We start from the raw sequence: 21,113 nt of genomic DNA on the forward strand, positions 1-21,113 counted from the left end.
CATTCCTCCTCCACTCAGATTTTCTCCTGGTGCTCATTCTCTTTATGCCCAAGGCTAAGTATTTTTAAGAGAAATTCAACCCACATGGTTTAGGATTCACTTATACACAGAAAACACATCAGAATAGCAACAGAAGGGCTCCTAAGGTGCAAAACCTTTCCCAAGCCTGTTTCCTCATTAGGAATGTGTTGTGTTCTGATTAAACTCATTAATCTTTTCATAGGTTACAGTTTCACTAAAAAGCTTGGGTTTCAAAAGGATGGAATAAGTTAAAAGTTGGTAACTCTGCTCCATAAATGGGGAAAAAGCACTTACCTCAGATCTTGGGTCTTTTGAGGTTTCTCTAAGAAAAATCTTAGTGATTTCTCTGCACTTGTTCAGTGGTATATGCGGCACATTCTGCCTTTCAGTAGCGGCCCCAGCAGGCAGTCATTTTTACGGGCAATCCTCGTATTCACCAATAACTTCCCAACCTCAGAAGTCAGCACAAGAAAAGTTCTACAGAAAGCTCTGCTTTCAACTACATAAATGTACTAGAGCAGGGAAACAGTGTTTTTGAAGACTCCAGAAGAAAAAGAAGTGCCTTCTTAACAGAAATAGATGCCCTGTACTCACAGACCCAACATAAAAGGCTGCATCCAAACCTCTGTTTATATACAGCTCCCAGCTTCCTCATCCACAAGCTCAGCTGGGTCATTTCTATTCATTCACATATTCATTTGCTTACTTATATTTTCATTTGACATATACTAATTTCATCACCTACCCGGAGCCAAGTTACTGGAATATGGAAACGTAAATATCATTTTTAATTTCTTGGAAGGAAAGATAGAAACAATCTATCATATGATAATATTTTTAATGGACCTATGGACAAGATATAGAGGGAATACAGGAAACAAACCATTTAATTCTTGCTAGGAAGGGCAGAAGGGCTTAGGGAAAGCAAAGCTAGAAAGACAGGTAAGATGATTCAAGGAAAGGGTAGTGTAGCCAGAAGGAATGTCAATGCAAAGGCCCTGAGGCAGAAGAGGAAACTGTGTTCCTCAAACTAAAAGGAGTTCAGTGTTGATGAAGCAAAAATATAAAGTGTCACCTAAAAACGTCCAAGGCAGAGCACAAATAATGAAGGGCTCTGTATGCCATACAAAGAAATTCGTATTTTATTTTGTAGGACAGTTGTTGGATATGACCTAGAGATCCTTTTCCAAACACACGCCTGGGCCCTAACTCAAGAGATTCTAATTTCATAGATGTTAGGTGAAGCCTTTCATCTGCATTTTCTTAAGCATTCACAGATCATGTTACATGTCCCTCTTTTATAACTGCTTTAGGTCCTATGAGCTACTAAAGGATTATGAGCATAGGAAAGCCATGATATGCTTGAGCGTTGGTAGGTCCCTTTGTAGGGAATGTGGGGGAAATTTTGCAAATGATACAGAGAGATTCCAGGCAAGGAATGGTTTGAGAGGCAATGCAAACTTTCAGGCAAGAATGAATTAAGTCCTGAGTTTGGATGTGGCAGGAGGCAAGGCAAGCAGATTTGAAAGAAATGATCAGAGTTAGGTCACTAAGAATTGATGACCTAAAATTACACTCTCCCTAATTTCTGCTTCGGTGACGCCATTCTCCAAGAAAGGAGACATGGAGTGGAAGAGAGGAAGAGGAAGTGAGTTCAAGTCCTCATTTGCTTAGCTGATTGTGTTCAGAATGTAAATTATGTAGGAGACTGAGAAGGCATTGATTTAATATTCCCTAGCACTTTCTCCTCTGTTTGCAGAGTTGGCGACTTAGGAGTGGTTTTATTTGAGTTGGCTAACACAGCACTTATTAAGATTTCACAATCCCAAACACTATGGGCAAGCTGCAATTCTAACAATTTATGTCAAGTAAATGTCAAATAGAACCACTCTACCCTCCTCTAAAGGTTGGGAGGATACTAGGTAGGCAACCTCAGAGAATTTTCCCCGCCTCCCAGTCTTCTGCCCTCCCTCTGCTGGAACAGCTGGGCACCATGGCCCACGTTCAGCTTCTTTATGCATCCAAACAAACTCAGCAGTTTACTGGACAAAAAAGTGGCTGAGTTACACAATATTTAAGTAGGAGAAATTGTTCTTGGGATAGAATCAGATTTGCAGTCACCTTATTCCAACACAGACAAAAATTGCTTTCCACAGCTTCATATTCCTCCCCTCCTTCTGCTTTTCCTGGCCCCCTGCCAAGAGTCAGTGCTCTGGGGATGTGCACTGAAGCCCCAGTAAAGGGTGTTGACACATTTTCCTATGTAAGTGAAGAACCTCGCTTGCCAACATCCTGCGCTTATTTTTTCTGAATTACTGAAAAGGTCTACATATTTTATTGTGTTTTTTGTTGCAATTTTGTCTGCAGGAGGAGATGCAAGAAACCATTTTTCTATCACTCTTCTGTGGAAAGTCCAGTCCACTAAAATAAATGATTAGATTGAAACGTCTCATGAATCATATAGAAACCTATGTTCCATATGTCTGAAAGCACAGGGCCAAGGCCATCCACCTTTTCATATTTTAATCCAGATTTATATATCTCTATATCTATCTATCTAGAGTGTATATATAATGTATTATATACTATTATGTATGTATATATACATGTATATATAAAATATAACACATAATATATATGTTCTATGTATATATATTTGCAGTGTCAGTGATTTGGGAGTGGTTTTATTTAAATTGGCTAAGGAGCACTTATCAAGATTTTACGGTTCCACACATCATGGGAAAGTTGCAATTCTAACAAGTTATGTCAAGTAAATTACATACATGCATACATACACATATATTACATACATTACATACATATAATTTTTGTATTGGTAGTCATTTCTTCTCTTTGTTGTGGCACTTCCTCCTATTAAACACTCCCTCTGTACTTCTCTTTCCAGGTTCCTCTTCTCATATGATGTCTAGCAAAATGTAAAGTGCGACTGTCCCAGAGAGATTAGGGTGGGCTTGCTTACCTGCAGTCATACTCCATTCTCCAAATAACATGTTATGAATTTTTAACTAGATGTGCTGTTGACAGTATGGACCCGAAATCTAAATCAGGTGAAACATCCGGTTAGGGTCAGATTTCCTCAGATAATTAAAATCATGTTGTTTCTCTAGGCAACGTGCCTTAAAAGTGAAGACTACATTTTGAGGCAGTTCTCCCTGTGTGCCAGTGTAACAGGTGGATTTTGGAGGCTTAACATTCCTGAATCACCTCCCAATGGTGAACTGGAAGGATGGTCACTGAGCCAGAAGCTGTGACCACCAAGCTTTCCAGAGTGAATCCTGTCACTTGGTGATGAAATGGCTGCTAAAGAATCACAGGAAAGGCATGATACAAACGCAATGCTAGAAATCCTTCCACTGCACAAAATCTAGGATCTGTCCCCTCTGAGCTCTCACCTGGGTTCAGACCATGACATCCCTCTCCTTGATTACTTCACAGCCTTCTAACTAACGGCCTTTACTTTGGTCTTCCCTCCTCCCTTCTCTTCTCCAAAACTAGAGCCAAAGTAATCCTTCTGATGTGTACATCCAACACTTTAGCTTTCAGGTTAAAACCCCACATTGTTCTCTGGATCAGTTTCCAGTTCTTTAACATGGATTGCATCACAGGGAAGGACCATTTTCCTACACCCACAGGGTTATTTCCTGAGGCTTCCCCTCTCAAACTCAGACAAAGCAAGATATGCAAAATCCCAGGCCCTTTGCACAGACTCACCCCTTCTCTCTTTTCCAGCCAACTCTCACTCATTGTTTGATCTCAGATTAGAGGTTATTTCTTCTGGGAAGACGCCTTTAGTCCCTTCTATGTGCTATGATCATAACTTGTACTTGTCTGCATTTATATAGCATTTTGCAAATGCACTGCAATTGTCTATCAATTTCCCTGCTCTCTTTCATTTTCCCCATCAGCTCTTTGTGGGAAGAGTCTGTCTCATTTTCCAAGTAGCCCCTGTGGCCAGCTCAGTGCCTGCACATGGTAACTCCTGAGTTACCAGTTGGGGCACAGATGAACAAATGCAGTAAAACTGTACAGTTTTCTGTTTTGTTTTAATGGTCTTTGATCTGATGATGGAGAAAATTACAAATTACAAGTCTGGTGAAAGACCATGAACAAATTATTCAGGTAGGCCAACAAAAACACGGAGGAGAAAATGGACCAAGTGTACTTTAATAAGAAACTTATTATACTCTAAATCCTTTCTTTTCACCATTGGGCTATCAAGGAATACTACAAGAAGGGAAACCAAGAGAGCATGCCAACTAGCATCGATGCAAGCCTCTAGATGTGGAACTTTTCCACATTTAAAAGATCTTACTCAACCACTTAAGGAAACCTTTGTATTTGTTCAGAAAACAAGTCAATAAGTGATTTAAGAAACTCTTTTCTGTCTTTCTAGTAGGTTTCTTATTTATCTTTCATGGTAACTTTTGATTCTTTAGGACAATGAATACAGAAAAACACAAATACTAGCTTACTTCTGCAGAACTCAACAAGATGATTTATGGATGTCAGGAGAAAATAAACGGCAGAGCTAGGCAGAGCCTGTATTTGATAAATTAAATCAAACTCTCATGTACCTTATAGTTTCTACAAGTCTAGAGTAACAACAGAAAGGAAGACCACGTGATGGTTTGATTAGCGAGCTGTAATAGATTAGTGCCCCTGGGCTATTTCCCTTTGGCCACCAAAGAAAAAGTCAAACCATGAGTCTGGAAACTGGGTTGCTCTGCTCCTTCCCTGGTTCTTCAGAAAGATTCATTCCCTAATTATTCATTTTCAGTTAACTGTACTACTTTCCTTCTTTGCTGACTATTAACCAGTTACAGTCTGTATTTCATATTTCTGACATTATCTATTCAGTCTTTTCAATTTCAGAAAGATGCAACCACACATTAATTTTGTTATAAAACATATTTACAGCAAGATCCATGCATGTCCCTAACGACTTTTCTAGGTTTCCAACATGCATCAATCATCCTGATCAAATGTCCGAATTTAGACATCTTAGTAAGAATGCTACGTGCATCATAGCATTTGTCCATGATTGCTTCTACTTCTGAAGTCTTAATAAAAGTGGTATAAGTGAAGACGAATCGAAACTCTCAAAATACCAAAGGGACTAGAAATTGAAACTCATAAAATAACAGAGAAAATTATGTCTCACAACAGCTTTCTAAAGAATCCTCATGTACAGATTTTCTTTTAAATCGATCCAGCCAAGTCCCCTCCCTTTGCTGAGTCTTGTCATTTCACTCCTGCAGCCCTGTACATCTGGGTTATTAAAACCAGTACCTGTGAATTAATTATTCCGGCTGTTTTACTTACACGGAAGAGAAGAAGCATTTTTAAAGCTACTTTAACACAGTATTTCAAGAGAAAAATGGACATTTTAGAAATTAAAAAGTGAGAACTACTGAGCAGTGCTAACCAAAGTGTGAGAATTAATTCAGTCACCAGCATCTACGTTTCCCTTGCTTCATGGCTGATGGGCAAGTCTAAGGTATTTACTGACTGGCTTCTTCGTCTGGAGAAAGGAATGCATGTGGGGAAAAAATGAGAGGGATAGTCACAGCTAAGTTAATTATGAAATTCAATTTTAGGCACTCAGCTGCAAAGTTAAAAGACTTTAAAATCTTAGGCTAAGCAGATTGCATTTTTTCCACATAACCCACCAAGCCTGGCTGAGAAGTAATAAGGCCAATTTCCTCTAGCAACAAGTCACACTGCCCTTATAGCTGCCTGCTCAGCTGCAAGCATTCTGACCTTAAAGGAAAAAAGAAGCTATTTTGAAGGACTAATAGGTGAAAAGAAACCAATTATTTTTAGGGATAGCCTCAAAAGACTATCTTCTAAGCTATCAGAAATTCTGCTTAGAGAAGTGTGTGGTACTAGCCCTGGATCCAAAATAGGAAAAGGTATAAAAGAGAAAGATCCTTAAGATAATCTCTCTTTTTACAGAGTCCTTCTAGCATGAAGATTTCCTTTTCATAAAAATCAGATTGAGTAAGAGGATGAAAGAACTGTAATGTATTAGGCAACATTAATTATAACCCTTGTTGTACTTTAGCTAGAAAACATGTTTATCAGATGATGAGACAGAATGTTTATCTAATATGTAATATATCTGATACATCATTTCAAATAATGTTATAGAATTTGCAGGGAGAAAATTAATATGATGCAAAGCCAGTCATGCTTTTCTTATGCACCTGAAATACTGGAAACTATATCCAGCCTTGTCTCAAACACAGGCATAGTTCGAGACACTATTTCTATTCTACAGGAATTTAATTTCTACAGAAACCATTTAAAAATAATTTAAAATCAGATAAATTTTCATTTCATTTTTATTTTATGACACTGTAATATTTGAAATCGGCCTCATGAAAATCTAATAGGCATCTCAAAGAGACAGAATTACTGATTTCACTTCCCCGAACCACTCCACTAGCAGCCTCCTCATTCTGTTACTGATAACTCCATCCATCCAGTTGCTCAGGCCAAGATCCTTAGTCGAAAGTTTCTCAACTTCAGCATTGTTGACACTTAGGGCTGGATAATTTGTCTTTGGAGAGAGCTGTTTTGTGCATCATAGCATGTTTAGCAGCTTCTCTGGCCTCTGTCCACTGGACACATATAGCATCCTCCCCAGCTGTGACAACCGAATATGTCACTAGTCATTGCTAAATGTTCCCTGGGGGGCAAAATCACCTCCAGTTGAGAACCACTGCCTTAGAGCCATGAGTGACTTGGCGCTCTCTCACATCCCGCAAAAATCTCTTAGCAAATCCTACTGGCTCTGCTTCAAAACATACTGAAAATACAAGTACTTCTCATACCTTTATCCAAGCTGCTATCGTCCAAATCCTGGATGAAACAGAGGGCCTCTTAACCTGCCTCTTTGCTTCCACCCTTGGTCAGTTTTATTCCCAACACACCAGCCAGCCAGATACCATTAAAATGTTACAAACGTCTCTGCACAAAATATCTTCCAATGGTTTTCTCCTTCACAAAGAATAAAAGCCAAAGTTCTTAAAATGGCTTTTTGATGTTATCAGTTCATTCTACTCCAGGCACACTGGCCTCCTAGTTTTACTTGAGGAGGGATGCTAGCTCTGGACCTTTGTACCTGCTGTCTCCTCTGCCTGGCAGGCACAGTCCCTCAAGTCTTTGCTCAAATGTCAGCTCCTTCAGCGAGGCCATCTCTGACAACTGGATTTGAAATGGTACTTTTCCCTACCCCCACTCTCCATCCCTGTCCTTAGTTTATTTTTCTCCAATGTACTTGCCATCTTACTGTATCATTTACTATTTATTTTGCTCATCGTCTGGTTCTGCCCACTAGATTGTATGCTGCATGATGACAGCATTTTCTACTTTATTCACTCATGTATCCCCAGGACCAAGAACAATTCCTGGAACATTACTGAGAGGCTCTGAATCAAAATCAGTTGAATGAATGGCCTCTCTCAGGTTACTACCGGAGATTCTCAAAGGGACTTTTTAGGACTTTCAAAACCATTTATTTACATTTGGTTATTCAATTTAGATAATTAAAATGTAAATATTTTTTAGGGATAGTTTCAAATTTTTGAAACTAATTTGTGGTCTCAGAATAGATTTTCTTATAGTGCCCCAGAATTTGACAAACAAGGTGATAGTAATTTTTGACCTCACACTTATAGAACTCCAAGGAAATTTTTTCATGTTCTCATGCTTGTCCGTTAAAACTAAACAAATCTTTAGCAAAAATCATTTAGTCAAAATTGAAACTTAGTATTTTTTAACACAACTTAGACCACAAATGTCTTCACTGTTTCATTCAATCTACCTCAATTTTTTAAATCTCAACTATGTGCAAAGTATAATGCTTGATTTTGCCAAATAATTCACCTTATAATTTAAGAAAATTCAACTTCATTTTCTATGAGAACACTTTTTCTCTTGCTGTGTCTCAGATGACCTCAGCTGATAGCAATGCTATGGATCCTTGTCTAACCTGGGACTATTCTCCTGTTAATTCCTTTTCCTAAATTAAAATAACCACTCAGAAATTATCTTCAATTGCTTGAGTGTTAAAAGCACTTTGGAACAGTCTATGTTTTCACGTGGTTTGTTTATGAGGGAATGTATTTACTTTTGATTACTTTTACTCTCAATTTTCTTTTGTGAGTATTGAATATGAGAGACTGGAGGGCTTGAATTTCTCTGCTCACCTCACCGGCCGGGTAAGCCTGTTTTTCCCGTAGGTGTTTGCCAACACCACATTCACAGAGCCAGTTAAAAGGAGCTCTAAGACGTGGCTAACCATGGAGAAAAAATGACTTCAAAGATTCCCCATGGCCCATATTTATGACTAAATGGCATGAGAATATGCTAATATTACTATGAAGATGATCCTGGGAAAATGAGTCTAAACATTATGATGCTGAAGCAAATTCAGAACCAAATTTAGTTTCATGTAAGGAGATACTCTCAAATTCAGATAACCAATGCAAAACAAGTATTTTTGAGTGCTTATTGCATGCCTAATTCTATATCAGAGTAGCATTTCACTATAATAACTTGGGGTTCAAATCATATTTACAAAAATGTTTCCATTTTGTTTCACAAACAATAGGCTGACAACAGCGGTTTTCACTAGAATAATTTTCCAGCAAAAGATTAAGAAAAACTTTCTGAGCGGGAGGGTATAGCTTAATGGTAGAGCACGTGCTTAGCATGCACGAGGTCCTGGGTTCAATCACCAGTACCGCCATTAAAAAATTAAAAAAAGCCTAATTACCCCCCCCCCCCAAAAAAAAAGAGACAGAAAGAAAAAGAAAAACTTTCTGAGAAGCTTTTAAAATTGGTTTTTATGGCAAGAACCCTACAAGTGCTGAACTTTATTACAGGGTCTCAGGTAATAAATTTCAAAGAAAGATCAGTTACATGTGCCTTCCAATTGAATAATTTTGCTTACTGATAAAAAAGGAATTAGCAAATCCCAGGGTCCCAATATTGATGATGTGAACTTTAAAAAATTATTTAAAATATACTCTATCGACACTTTATACAAAAGCAGTGGCAAGGAAGAGTTTGTTCCTTCTTTTGTCAGTGTCGAAAAGAAAGTCTTGACAAACTGACCAATGAGAACGCAATTGTATGTGAAGAAAAGCTGTGACAGTTTTGTAAAACTTGTATTTTGTGGTTATTATCTACTCCTGAAGTATTTGTACTCTGCCAACCAAATAGAATATTAGTTCCTTTTGAAAGTGCCTGGAGGATAAATTCATTCATTTCCCTAATACCCTGTCCACTTGGCAGAGCAGGTAGACATAAGTATTCTAAAGATTACTCTGTTTTGACCATTTTCCTCCCCAGATTTCCTTAGATACCTATGCAAAGTTTCACCGCTGGCTAGATAGTAAAGATTGACTGTTAATTTCAGTACCCAAGTTTTTAGAGGGAATTGTTTTTAACTGAGAAAGAAGGTATTTCTTCTTTCCTTGCAGAAGTCCTTCTTAAATCTTGTGGAATTCAAGAGGAAGAAAAAAGTAGACCATTTAGAATGCATTGCCTTTCCTCCAAAGGTTTCAGTATGCCTGATGGCACTTTATTAAAACACAATCAGGAATAGGTTTCAATAAATTATTTTTCCAATTATACAGTTATATAAGTTGAGGCTTGGAAAAGTGGAAGAATTTAGCCACCACCCAGCAAAAAATTAAAAGGCTAAGAAGGAAACAAAATCCAATAACACTCAAGTCAAAAAACAAAAAAAAGGATAACATAAAAACAAGGCAAAAATTCTTTCCTTCTTTCATTCGATAGAAAATTGTTCCAAAACATCATTCAAATGTTAGATTTGTATTACTTATATCCTTTTTGATTTTGACCTTATTTTGCACTGTTCTACATAAGTTGCTGTAAACTTTTTTTTACCAACCTCTACTTTGGCCAAGAATGTCTCAATGAACTATGAAATGAGCAAGGTTTATTAAATACTCGTACCATTAACTAGTCCACTATTGCGTGAAACTCATAAGACAGCTGTGGTTAAATATGGCTACGGTTATCATGCTTGAATTTTAAAAAGCAGGTTACTTAAAATTAAGTTTAATAAATCATTCATACACGATAAACTAATTGATTCTAAAATATTGTCTGTTGCTTTATGTGCCGAAGTATTTTTATGCTGAAAACATTTCAGGCAAAAGTAAAAATTCTCACTGTCTTAAAGTATCATTTCAATTTTAATTCCAATTTCAAATTCAGTGTTTGCAGATTGTTTCTTGTTCTCATTTTATAACAGTGTTTTTTTTTTTTTAATACATTTCAGAATTGCCTGTAAAGAATATTAAGTAGTTTTGGTCTTATGGTTACCACTTTTTCTTTCTAAAAGTAAGTAATTCACAAAATAAGCTTTGACCCAAGAATACAGGATTGTAAGTGCCCATGTGAGATATAATAGCTGTAGGCAAATTCTAAAGCCGAGATTCGCAACCTGAATTTATCCAGCAGTTAAGGACACAGTATATTTATTCCTTTGGGAAGCAACTTAATAAAAGATGACTTCTCATCAGCTGCTGAGTGAAACTTTTTTTATTTTATTCTGATAAAAATTTCAAGTATTTTCTTCAAATGTACAGTATACTTATTCTTTCAAGACATGGTCTAACAAAACTTAATTTTAAAGCTTAGATGTCTACGATCAAGAGTTATGCATAAGAATTTCCTCTGGCAGTTATTAGACTGAATAAGTTATTAAAATGAATATGAATTAAAATTTCCTATTCAGCTCATTTCATTGAAAGTTATTTTGCAGTCGCAAGCCCCGGAAGAACTTTACTCAATAACGATACTAAAATAATATGATAGTATAATAAACCTGGTAAAATGTCCATCAGATACAAGAGTATTCATGGAAAACAGTTGCCTACTTGTTAGGCTACTTACCACCCTACACCCCTGACTGCAGATAGCTCTTACAGTCTGACTGTAAGTAACCTAGATTGAATACTGTGTTCTAGCAAAGAATGTTCATAACTCCATAGAGGCCTAATAACAGCCACCAAAAAAATTATATGCTATTAATGAAAAGTACCTAAATATAAGATACATTTGAAGAATAAGCGTTTTTAGCTGAGTGACATACTATTTTGTGCCAGCAAATGGGAGAAAAAAATTTAAACAGAGTACCTTATAAAACTATAGCTAATTTTCTATATATTCTATTTAATTATTACTGACTATATGAATTATAATGTATGCAAAATTTTCCTATATTCAAAACTGTATCTTTCGGTCTTCAGTTTAATAACTGAAGTTCTAAGGTAACATACAAAGTACACCTATATACATGTTTATGTTTAGATAATGTTGTGTGATATCCATTTGTCATGAATCTGACTATATAATAATATGAAGTTTTTAAGTGTCAATAGCTAGGATAGGATCTGTGGCCAAGTACCTCCCAATCCTGCTCCCATTCTGTAGAATATGGATTACCATCAGTTACATAAATACCCTCAGATTTTTTATTTGCAAAATGTGTGTAAATGTATTTATTTTTATTCATGAATCCATTTAGAATAAATTTGCATGCATAGAAAGATCATGGTATATAGCATGAGAGAGGCACAGGTTTGAATCCTCTCTCTATCAGCCACTAACTTCTCCATCGTGGCCATGGTTTCCTCATATGTGAAGTAGAATAATAAGACTTACATTGCAAGATTGTTTTAATCATTCATAAAATATTTATGTTAAAATGCACATTTTCTGATATACACTTTAGCAACACAATGTTACTTCTACTTCTATTATAATTATTATTAATAATAAATTAAAAGATGAGGGAACATATGTAAGTTGCACCTAGAGCAGCAGTGTCCAACAGAATGTTCTTCTGTGATGGAAATATTCTATAATCTGAGCTGTCCAATATGGTAGTCACTAGGCATATGTGGCTGTTGAGCCCTGGAAATACAGACAGTGCAACTGGAGAATTGAATTCTTAATTTATTTAATTTAAATTAGCTTACGTTTAAATAACCACATGTGGCAGGAGGTTACCCTACTGAACAGAACAAGTCTAAAGTGCTTACATCTACTCAAATAACTTTCACCTTGCTTAGATTTTTCGACCACATAATACATAGAAAGACTTCTCAAGGCCTTTTTACCAAACTACATAATTACTATAGAAAGTCCTCCAATAACGGTCATTATTTATACGGCAGAAAACATAAAATGACTTCTCTACCTACAAGAGTAATGTGTTCTTGTTTTATCCAGTTCTGTGTAATCAAAAATTACGTACTTAAACATAGTAATTTTTCATTACATATTATTATTTTTGGTTGGGAATTTTATCAGAGTCTCCCTTGACTTTTGGATATAACTGCATCTTGTCTTCAAGTCACAGGTTCACCATTATTGGGAAAAAATATTTTACTTTCTTAAGTTTATAATATGTCAAGAGCCCTTAAAATCTTGAGGTAAAACTAAATTTAAGGAAAATCAACACAAAAACCAAAAATAATAAGAAAAACAAACTTATGCCCAACTTTGAAACAAACAAAAAATAAACAAGCAGAAAAAATCCTTAATTATAAGCATCACATAAATATATGTGTTCTTTCAAAGTTCCTCCTTTACCAGACAATCAAGACAGACCAACAGCACAATTGCCCCATGTAAAGGAGGTGCACCAAACACCACCTCCACTTGGCCTCCCCCAGATCTAGTTTCTGCATCCCTCAAACAGTGGTGCATCTTCTCTTTCACTAGTTACATTATTAATTGGAGGAAAGGACACTTATCCCTGTATCTATAAGAACTGTGTTAGAATGATTCAGGAAGTTCTTACTGCAAAGCTTGAAACTTTCCCTTCTTCATTTTCATCATCATTAAATACTGCAGGTATGGGAATTTTTGCTATGCTTTAAAAAATGTTTGCTTTGATAAAAATTCTAGGCACAAGAAATACATAAAATGGGGATGCTAATATTAACAACTTCAAAAACCCCAAACTGCATTCTAATGATGGGTCGACTTCTCATAGACTTCTTCAATAAATAGAATTTTATGTTCTGAGTTACATCGCATATTACAGGCTGAGTCAATAAAGCAATATTGAGAGACAATAAGATAGCACAACTCTTCCTAATTAATAACTCTGTTTCCTTATGTGAAGTACTAACTTCATCACTTTTGATTAAGTGACATTTCACTAAAGGTATCAAAAAGTAAACAAGTCAAAATCATCTAATCATTCATTATCTCATTATGAAATAACAAATAAATGTAGAACACTTTTTAAATCTCTGATATGAACATTGGTCATTAATTTTTTCACTACAATATATCATACAGAATGAAGTCATGTTTTGCTTGAACACTGAAAAATACTTGTTGAAGTGAGCAAACAAAATAATAGGCCAGTTTCACTAGCATTTTAAAATTCTCAGATAAAAGGCTGTGTGCCAAGAAATGAGTTTTTGAGAAAGACACTAAATTGTTCACTATCAGAGTTTTCTGAATGATTTTCATATCTCTAAGTCCATCTGTTAGTATTATGCCTTATTTTGAAAAATCAAAAACATCCTTTTAAAAATCAGATCCTGTTTAGTCAATGATTTTTTTTTATTGAAGTATAGTCCATTTACAATATTGTTGTAATTTCTGGTGTACACCATAGTGATTCAGTATGTGCATATACTATACAAATGTGTATATATATGCCTTTTCATATTTTTTTTTACTATAGGCTATTACAACGTATTGGATATAATTCCTTGTGCTACACAGTAGGATCTTGCTGTTTATCTATTTTACGTATAGTTAGTATCTGCAAAAAATATGTATTTTTCATTAATCTTAATGAAATAAGTAATAATGGAAGATGGTTACTTTAATTAAAAATATGACCTTGAGGGAATACATATGCATACAGTCATCAAAGTTATTAAATTATATAAAGATGCAAAATAATGTAAGACCACTAATGACCTTTTATTAAGTAAAAACAGAAAAAAATTCAACTACTATTTTTACAGTTAGTAAAACTGTGTATGTTTGGATAAAGGCTGGAAACAAATATTTTTAAATGAAACATTGGTAATTATGAGAACTTTAAAAAATTACATTTCAAGTCTAAATACTATTTTTATAATTACATGTCATTTCTATTTAGGTGAATATAGCAAATGAAAAATTGGGGCAAAACCTAAGTTTCCCTGATTCTTTTGTGGCCCTTGCATCTCATATCCAATTCAATTCGTCAGTAAGCCTGTCATTTCTACCACAAAACGTTCACAAATCCAACCACATTTTCCATGCCTGGACTGATGAATTAGTCTCCTTACTAGTCTTCTCCTAGGGTGATACTGAGTGTGGCTCAGATGAGGAGGACTCAGAACCTCTGAGGAAGAACTCCCACACTGAGACCACCACCAATGGGTATCTCCTGACCGCCCCTTGCCTGGCGGGAGATTAATGGCTCAAAACCACAAATCTCGAACAAACTAAAATGTTTGTTCCTGGAAGTTTTAATAGGTTGCAAAAGCAGTTCCTTCTATAGTATCTCGGCACCAGAAACAAAAATTAGGATTATCAATGCATTTTGAATAGTGCACTGCCATACGTCCTGTCTGTGAGTGAAGAACTACCATTCTTTACATGGAGGTGTGCTGTGTGTAACTGACACAAGGGGAACAGTATTTGTGTTTGTACGGTCTTAGAATATTATTCAGTTTTTATGTTGTTTGCAAATCGGTGGGCAAAAGTGGGTTTCCTTACTCCTTTCACTCTCTGGGTTCATGACAGGGAGGGAGGCGCTCTGTCTGCTACTACCCCTTCCCACTGCTGTAGCCCAGTCTGCTAGGAGTGTCAGCCTCACCTGTCACTTAGTGTGAGCAAAACCCAGTGCAAGGTTCTCGCAGAGCTCCAAACAGGCTTCTTTTCTCTGTGCTACAGCGCCAGTCTTGGTGACCGTTCTCTCAGTATAAAGTTCAAACTAGATCAGCTAGGTTTTGTAATTGTCATTCTTCATGAGCAACTAGCAGTTCAAACTAGAGGTGCTAATTACTAGGGGGAGGGGTCAACACTCTTACACCTACATTCCCTGTCTTAGCTTTCCCTGTCTCCTAAGTCTTCTCAGTTCAACAGCCTGCTGCTCTTTTGCTTAAAACCTTTTAATAAATTCCCGATTACTTTTAGAGAAGACCCAAAGTCTTTCCAGAAGCATCCAAGAACCTATATGCTCCCAGGCCACCACTTTCTCCATCTTTCTTTCCTGTTACTTTCCCTCCTCCTCACTAAGCTCCCTCTTCCTTAACTAAGCTTTTTTTCACATCAGGGCCTTTGCATATGCTGATCCCTCTATCTAGAACATTATCTGCACACAGATACTGCTACAAGGCTCATTTCTGCTTAACCTTCAGGTGGTTAATACTCACCCCATCTAAAGTCAGTCCAAGGAAGCATATTATCTATAAGCTTAGACTTCTTATTTAGATTCTTTGAGGAAATTCGTAACTTCATGGCTAATTGTTAATGCTCAAACTGCACTTGACTGAAGAGCTTGATCTAGGATTATTTATGTCTGTTAGCAGAAAAGCCTCCTTAAGGATCAAACCTTTCACAATATTCATCTTCTCAGTTGTAACTCTACCTCCATGCAGTCTTCTGTGATGCAGGGCTTACCTCCTTAGTTCTAGTATAAATACAGAGTGTAGGGACTACTTCTTGTTCATTGTTATATTTACATAATTCATCATGTATAGTATGAACAATAACGATTATTATATTACAATACCTTAAGCAAAATGAGCTTATACAAGGTTTACTGCAGGAGCCAGGCACTCTTCTAGGTACTTGATGTATATTCACTCATTGGTTGATGAGAGGATTGGGCACATCAGCCCAGTGAGACGGACACTCTTATCATCCCCATTGTACAGACGAGAACACTGGAAGCTCAGAGACTGCTGACCAAGTTTTCATTCAGCTAGTGATAAACCTGGGTCTCAGACCCAAGGAATCTGCTGTTAGCAACATGCTAAATACATATTCAGTATTGAAAGAACAAAAGAATGAAATAATTGATCATTTCTCTGAGGTAATTCTTTTGTCTTCTGATGCTTTTGCTTGAAAATTATTGAACTGACTTTTCTAACACTTTGCCTAAGTCTGTCCTAGCTTCCGATGGTGACACCTGAATAACCTATAAATTGTATTGATTATTCTGCTAAATGGTTCGCTTCTAAAATCCATCATCTTTTGCTTTATTGGTAACAACATCTCTCATGGCACAGGCTTCTAAGGAAAAATATGGATTATTTTACCCCCAAATCACTGCTGGATAGCATTAGGCAAAGACCATTTACTTCTTTTATTTACACTATATGGCTGAGTATAATGCCTTTGATTATGTAAGTAAGAAACATGGGAGTTAGTGTAGTGGAAAGACTATAAGATTTGGAGCCAAAAAGTCTGGATTTATTGGTCCTTTTTTCCTCTATTGCTAACCACATGACCGTCAATGACTGCTTTGATATCTTTAAGCTTCAATTTTCTCACATGTAAGAAGAGGAAAACAATGCCTAGCATTTAAAAGCCCTATATAGTCTAATGAATATCAAAGAAATACAAAGGAATTCTTTTCTTTGTTGAGGAGGCTACTGAATATTTGCAAGATATCACACAGTGTTGGAAGATAGTCCACACATACTTCAATGCTTGTCCAATGAATGAGGAAAGAAGAAAGATGAACAGACTGTCAGAAAATTTGTTCTGGTTTTGTTGGACTGGCCTTGCTGCACAATTAGATTATATCAAATTTTGAGAATAAGTCTCAAGTTCTATGGATCAGCATGTCTATGACAGACAATTATATGGATCAATAATTTATTAACCATGAATTAAAGCAATCTGGATACCAAGTAACAAAAGAATAGTTCACATTATATTCAATGCCAGAAAGAATACCAAGTCATTAAGGAAGAGGGCTGCACTTGACTAGAATAAGCCCTAGAGTTAGAATCAGAATGTCTGGGTTTGAATTCTGGTTGTGCCATTAATAGTTGTGAGAATTTCATCTAAAAATTCAGCACCTCTGGGACTGTTTCCTTGGCTCTAATATGGTCATATATATCCCCACAGGACTGTTATGACTATTAACTATGATAATGTATTTAAAAGCACAATGCCTGGTTAGTATGCTAAATGAGACAGTCAAGATTAGGGGATTTGGCTACTGAATTAAAGTCATTCTATGACAAAGAAATTGGATTGTTCTCATAAAATGTAGAGTGCCAGTCATGACCTAGACATGTAGTAAATACTGCTGAATTAAAGTGCACCACACAGAAAGTCCCTAGGTCATTTGCAGCCATTTTTAGCATTTTATTTTCTATTCCTATTCTATTTCATTTCTATTTATTTCAGAAATAGAATATAAAATATAATATTTTTCATAATCCAGAGTTCTGAATGCATGTATATGACATAGTTGTAAACTCCTTCTAGGAAGGTTAATTTCTCTCGGCAATTTTTTAATGTAAAATTTTAATATGTTTTATTGTAGGGCATTGTAACTGGGTATACTATTAAAATATCAACATGCTTTACACAAGGAAAGTGAGTGACAGATATTGGGAAGCTCCCCCAAGGGCAGAATAATTAAGTTCTAGGGGACAAGGGTGACTACATTTCCAGAAAGAAAAAGAAAACTAATTTTTTGAAAATAATTAAAATATATCAAACCAGTAGGAATTTCACAAGCTGAGACATAATTTATTTTTCTAGTTCATAAATCACAAGCTACATCTTGACTGAAAACCTTCCTATTAGAAACTCAGAGGACACAAATAATAGTTTCCATTTCCATTATGTATGTATTTGGTTTTATGATTTACGACAGTGAATGGCCATGTTACATCTTTGGTCTTGATTGTTTTAAAGTTGTCCGTTCTGCCATCAGTTTTGAGTGGAATGAATCTAGTGCATCCATTTGCAAAACCCCAGTGTAGAATATATATTTAGATATTCCTGTCATCTGTGTTCTCACAGGACACACACTGCAGTACTTTTTACCTGTGTGAACCTTTTTATTTGTTCCTAAGCTAGTTTTATGCGATTGATGTGCCCATGTGCCTCAAACTCAGTTCAGTGCTAAATATATTAAACCAATTTTTATAACTATAATTGAGTATCTTAGAATAATATGCACCATGCAATAGGATGTCAGAGTGGCAGAGAGAGAGGTACCTTGTCTCAGGACTTTCCAGGGACCTCTGTGAGACACAACTGACAAAACTTGACCTATCCTTCTTCCACATGGCATGGGATCAGGAGTTCCTACCTTCAGAATAACATCTGGAGATAATCCGTAAGTGCATACATATTGCCTAGGATAGATATTAGCAAGTCAGCATGAAGCATATTTAGCTGACTACATTAGCTGACTTACCTAGGGGCATTTAGGCATTTATTCTATCAAAAAATACCCAAACAACATCAATCACTTTTTTTTATGTAAGGTAGAGTCACATCCTTTCCCTCGCAGAGCTTACACTCTACTTGGGGAAAACATATGAAATGAATAAGTAAAATGTATAGTATAACAGGTGGTGTTAAGTTCCACAGACAAAATAAAGCAGAAATCAATGGAGTGCAGTTGCAGAAAGAGGACCGCAATTTTTAAAAGGTTGGTCTGATCAAATTCACTGAGAAGATGACATCTGAGCAAGGACCACTGACACCTGACATCTGAGTACTCAGCGCACCGTCATCGTACCAACTACCACCGCTATGGTGGGCAACATCCTTATCATCAATGTGTATATAGTCATTATGATTATAACACATTTCTACAACCATCATTGGATTTTATTCTTTGAGGTAAGTATTCTTTTTCCTGTTAACTCTATATGTGAAATAATGAAGTGACGAGTGCTTAAATAACCTGTTCACTGTTGCTCCCTCGTGAGAGGTGAGCTAGGACTGGATTTCAACTCCTGGTCGTTTGGCCCTCAAACGTGCACAGTTACTACGACACATGGTGAATACGGAGGAAGCTCACCACAGCTGGACGTGGGTGTTAGATGCCAAACTCAGCTAAGGGACACCAAGAGGAAAAGCAGAAGAATGTTGGGTAATTTTGCCCAATTTGCTATTTTGCTATGATTTGGCTGTGTGTGACATCTATCTCTAATTCAGTAGAGATTATGCAAAGTACATGTCATAAAATGTTAATTATAACAACTAAATCCAATTTCACGGTTGTTTCTTACCCTGCTCAATGAATCTTGGGAACTTGGAGCTAAATAGATTGCCCATCTCCCCCTACCCCACTGCCACTTCCATTACTAGAGAAATGGCCTTTGAATGTAAATTTTTAGCTCTAATCCTGCTATCAGGCAAGTTCTTCCCAATTCCTCAATTTCAGTTAGTCATTTCTCTAGCCTTTATACTCTCAACCAGATTGCCTGAATTACCAGATTTTTATGTATGTCTCTCTCTTCCACTGAGTTAAAAATACTTACATGGCAAGTTCAATGTATTTTACATAAACATTGCATGCTACATAAATCTGAATACAAAGCTTTACTAATGATACATTTTTTACAAATACTGGTTGAATAAAAATCCAGTCACAACTATAGCAAACAACCTCATTTCCCCAACAAGACTCTAAACTGTATTGCAATATGGCCAGTCACTGTCTACTTGTTCCCATATATTTTTGCAGCAACTAACTAGTGTACATTGAAGACAAATAAATCAGAGATTACAAAAAAGTGCATGATATTTAAAAATTATAAACTAGTCAAATAGTGGCATTTGCACCTAATTTATTAAGTGGTCAATGAATTTTTAGTCATTTAATCCTAAAATGAAATTGTTCTAATTTTTCTTTGAAAAATGACTTGTGAAGCAAAGAGAAATAAAGATTTTAGCTCACAGTTGAACTAGGATAAGAAATAATAGTACAGACTTCTTTCAAATTCATATTACCAAAAAGAACAGAAAATTGAACAAAAGGCAGGTATTTGCAGTGTATCATTTTCCACACCTTAATGATTTTGCATCGATTAAATGGAAACCTTTGAAAATGTGCATTTAATGAGATAGAACTAACATCTACAGTTTAATATACTATATAAGCAATCAAACATTAAGAGATTCTTCTGTAATACAGATTCACAATATATTTTGAAATCTCCATAGAATGAGGCTGATTATTTCAAAGCCATTTAAAATTTGTCTTATACAGATTCTTCAAAACACTCTCAGCGGGATTATCAGTTTCTTCTCACGGGCCTCAAAATTCATGCTATAAAAAAGTCTATGAGAAATACTTACTGAGAGTTTACATGTTTTTTCCAATGTGTGTTTTTTTTTTAAGGTTTAAAATGAAATTTACTAGGCAAAAACACTGAGCACAAGAGAGCACATGTGTTTGATGTCCATTTCCCAGTGTTACAGCACAGACACCTACTTTTTGGAAGTCAGTCTATCTTATACAAAGACTACTTTTACATTCAGAAGGGATTTTCTAGTATTAAGGTAAATATTCATATATTTCTACCTATAGACCATTTTCTTTCTATCCAAAACTTACCCTTCACCCTCCCTCTTGATTATCATACAGACTCTCATTTTTGTCCATAAAGCAATGATATAAATGTTGTGTGCAGTCAATATTTTTGTTTAAAAAAATCAGAGCCCAAGGAAAAGTGATTTAGGGCCATTTAGTTTATAAAATAGTGTTTAAATTAAATGTGCCAATAATTAGAGCATGAAAATAATTTTGTTATATGGAAATTTTGTTTAAGGCATTTGTTTTAAATGATAGACTTACTCTGTTATTAGACTGTCTGGAATTTTAATCTTAAGCTACAAACAAAACAAACACTAAAGCATAAAAATAAGCAGATGCCCACTGACCATAACTAGAATTTATCTAAGAGAAATCTGCTTACATGTAATTTTATTATCTAGGTTACTTTTACTTTTAATGGTCAATCTTTTTAAAGTAACAGATCATTTTCATGACCATCATTATAAGACCTGATCTTTACACA

General features: G+C 35.8%; 1 protein-coding gene across 2 annotated transcripts in view; it reads right to left on the reverse strand.

Annotated features, from left to right (window-relative positions):
- Positions 1-21,113, reverse strand: part of ARHGAP24 (Rho GTPase activating protein 24) — a 635,766-nt gene that overhangs the window by 272,151 nt on the left and 342,502 nt on the right. The gene's annotated exons all lie outside the window — the stretch shown is intronic.

The sequence above is a fragment of the Camelus ferus genome, chromosome 2 (genome assembly GCF_009834535.1).
Source record: "Camelus ferus isolate YT-003-E chromosome 2, BCGSAC_Cfer_1.0, whole genome shotgun sequence".
NCBI lineage: Eukaryota > Metazoa > Chordata > Mammalia > Artiodactyla > Camelidae > Camelus > Camelus ferus.